The 3,469-nt window shown below is 29.1% G+C and overlaps 1 pseudogene; it reads right to left on the reverse strand.

Moving 5' to 3' along the window:
• Positions 1 to 774: 774 nt before the first annotated feature.
• Positions 775 to 3,469, reverse strand: part of LOC101505125 (protein ROOT INITIATION DEFECTIVE 3-like) — a 5,640-nt pseudogene continuing 2,945 nt past the window's right edge.

Below are 3,469 nucleotides of genomic sequence, written 5' to 3' on the forward strand. Positions count from 1 at the left end.
TAAAGTAAGAAGAAGAAAAAAGGCATTTCTATTGCATTCTTTTATTTATATTTCTATATTATTATTAACATATTAATATTAATTGTAATAGTAATATTAATGTTAATATATATATATATATATATATATATATATATATATATATATATATATATATATATATATATATATATATATATATATATATATATTATATATAGATCAATTGGGTAAGTAAAGGAGACAATGGACTCGAGGTAAGCCCAATTTAATTGATCAATTTTATTTAAATTGAGTTATGTTCTTAATCTATAATTTTATCATTGAGTCTAAACCATACTAAGTCGATTATGAGTAGGTTGATTTCGCAAATAAGAAAGAAAAATATTATTTAAAAGATAATAATTAAATTTAAATACTTGAACATCTGAAAAACAATATTATTTTTATTTCTAAAAAAAATATATAATTGAATTCTCATTTAGAAGTCTTAATGAGATTACATGGAGATGTAAACTTGATTCAACATCTACTACAACAAAAAGAGAAGAAACAAGATTACATTCTAATTTTTCTTGTTTTTAGTTTAAACGAAAAATAAATCTTCCAAAATAAATAAAGTAGAAATAAAAAGTGCCCCAAGAACTATAAATCCATAAAATCAACATTCGAACAAACATGGTTTTGGGCTATTAATTTCATACTTGCATACATGCAAGAATCCCCTATCTAAATTCACATAACATTTTGAAATTCAGAACTAACAGGTAGTGTGTGATTTGAGTTCACACATAATGCTCAAATACAAAATAATATAAAGCTAGAAGAAACAGTAAATGTCACTTACAAATACAATGAAATGTTAATATAAGATATATAATGAATTTTAAGGGGTGTAACTAGGGGGAGTAACTATAAAAAATCTACAACTTTAAGCTAGAAGAAGGATAAAAATTAAAAACCAATATAGTCAGCATAAGGAACAAAAAGAAAATGACTAATAATAATCAGAGGAATCGACCAAACGGCAGAAGGGAACCTTGTGATGCTCGAGATATACAAAAATTCTACACCAAAGATTGAAAAAGTGCCTAACTAGAATAACATGTCTTTGCTATTTTCAACTAGCAGCTCCATTACACAAAATTGATGCAAGTTTTCATACATTTTCTTCCATTGATTAACCATCTGCATTGACTTTTGGCAATCACGTTTTAGTTTCTCTATCTCCATTTCAGAAGCAGCAGCTGAACCTTGATGCTGAGACATAGATTAAAAGAGAGGTTAATTCACAATCAGTATTAGATAGTGACTATCATTTTAAAAAAGATGTTTGAATATATTTTTTGTCTCTACAAAATACACAAATTTTTGCTTTAAATCCCTCTAATTTTTTTTAATCCTTGTAAATATATAACTTTTTGCTTTTGGGTCTATGTTGTTTTGTTTTACTCTCGGCAAAATTTGTTTACATCGGAGGGACTAAAATCAACTATTGTAAATATTACAGGATCAATTCCAAATATTTCAGACAAATAAAACAAGGACTAAAAGCAAAGAAATATATATGTTTGCAAGGACTAAAATAACAAAATTTACAATGAATAAAATAAAAATGGGTATATTTGCCAGAACCAAAAACATATTCAAACCTTTGAAAAATAAAAGACCGATAGTTATAAATATTAAAGACATTTAATCATCATTCCACACAAACCTGAAGTTCATTACTGTAAGTAGAAATCACATGAGAACTAAGGTATGAAACATCCATGGATCTCTTGCTACCCCCAAGGCTGACAACTGTCTTTTTATCTGAGTGTTCATCTATTGAATTTGTATATTTTTCCAAAGGGGATATATGAGATCCCTGCTTTTTTGATACTGCTTGTAAATTGGAAGACATATGATTACTTGAGTCATTTTCTTGTCGAAGAACAAGAATATTAGTTATGGGTCCTGCAAAATTTGAAAGATTGGCATTAAAATTTAAAGAGTGCATGCTTAAGCACAGTCAATATTGAAAACAAGTGTGATCCATATTGCATCGTGAATGTGATTCAGCCATGAAAATGAAACATGCTATCGGAGTATAAACTAGAATAATACCAGATATAAGTGTGCATGTTAATTTGGTGTATATAAACGTACACTTCACGCATTTATATAATCATCAGGAGTATGCTGAAAAAATATTGAGTATCTTCATCAAAGAAAGTAACAAATTACACAATGTAGTACCAGTAAAAAGGTGTGAATATGAGGTATTTGAGTGTGAAAAAAACAATTTGAAAAATAGCACTAGCAGCACAAGTATTAATAAGAGTTGAATATAAAATGCATACACTCTCAATGCCAACTGAGATTATTAGAGCAATAAGGCACTGAAATTTGTTTAGATCAGTTAAAAGTTTGTATAAACACAGAAAGCATAATCATCATATGTAACAATAGTTGTAATATCATATCACACACAAACTGTCATTTGTCCCTCAGGAGCTAATTTGGCAAGAAAAAAATAACTTGAGCATTGACAAAGTAAAAGTTCATTCCTAATAAAAAGGTTAAATAATAAATAGCCCATGAACGAGCTTTCTTGAACATAGATATGCAATCAAAAAGCCAGCTCTGCAAAAGCAATCCCAAACCACAAGTATGCCATATTTCAAGAAGTGTATGCAATACCTTTAGCATTCTTAAACACGCGGACGATGTTATGAGTACTGGCATTCCAAACTCGAATTATTCCATCCTCGGATCCAGAAATTAAAAATTTCTCAACGGCGCTATATGCTAAGCAAGTAACTTTCTTGCTGTTAGAATGAGGAAGTTACTTAGTTAAATGAAACTACACAGATCGAATCAAGTTTTTATTGTAATTGACAAGGCCAGAAGCAAAAAGGTACATGATATGTCACAAACAAAATTAAAAGGGGATAGTTGGAGCTTAATGAATTAAAATCAGCTTCAGAAAAAAAAAAAAAAAAAAAAAATAATGATTTCTAACAAACTATCCTAGGTTCATCGTCCTTTGCGATCAGTGTGGGGACTAAATCTTCATTTAAATTCATCATAGTTAATTAACAATTTTGGGGAACCCCACAATCATCAAATTCATCAACAAATTCCAAACAAAACTGAACGCTTCCATCATCTTGCTCCCCTTAGGAACTACAATATTGCATTCTAACTACCATGGAGAGAGCAAAAGAATATGACAGTCATGGTAATTTAAATTCAATATCAAAATTTGAGAAATAGTACATGCAAATTCGGGAAAAATAAAAGAAGTTAAAAAGATCATGAGAGAAAGGATATCAATAAGTCAATGTTCAATATCTGGACAATAAGAGGAGAAAAGATAACCTGTGGTTAGAAAATGAATCAATAATATATGAACCGTGATTATTAGTAGGGACTCTTGTAGTGTTAAGCGCAACGATAAATATTTTTCCATCTTCACTGCCAGCATAAAGAACATGTTCAGCAG

Source organism: Cicer arietinum, chromosome 5 (assembly GCF_000331145.2).
Source record: "Cicer arietinum cultivar CDC Frontier isolate Library 1 chromosome 5, Cicar.CDCFrontier_v2.0, whole genome shotgun sequence".
NCBI classification, from domain to species: domain Eukaryota; kingdom Viridiplantae; phylum Streptophyta; class Magnoliopsida; order Fabales; family Fabaceae; genus Cicer; species Cicer arietinum.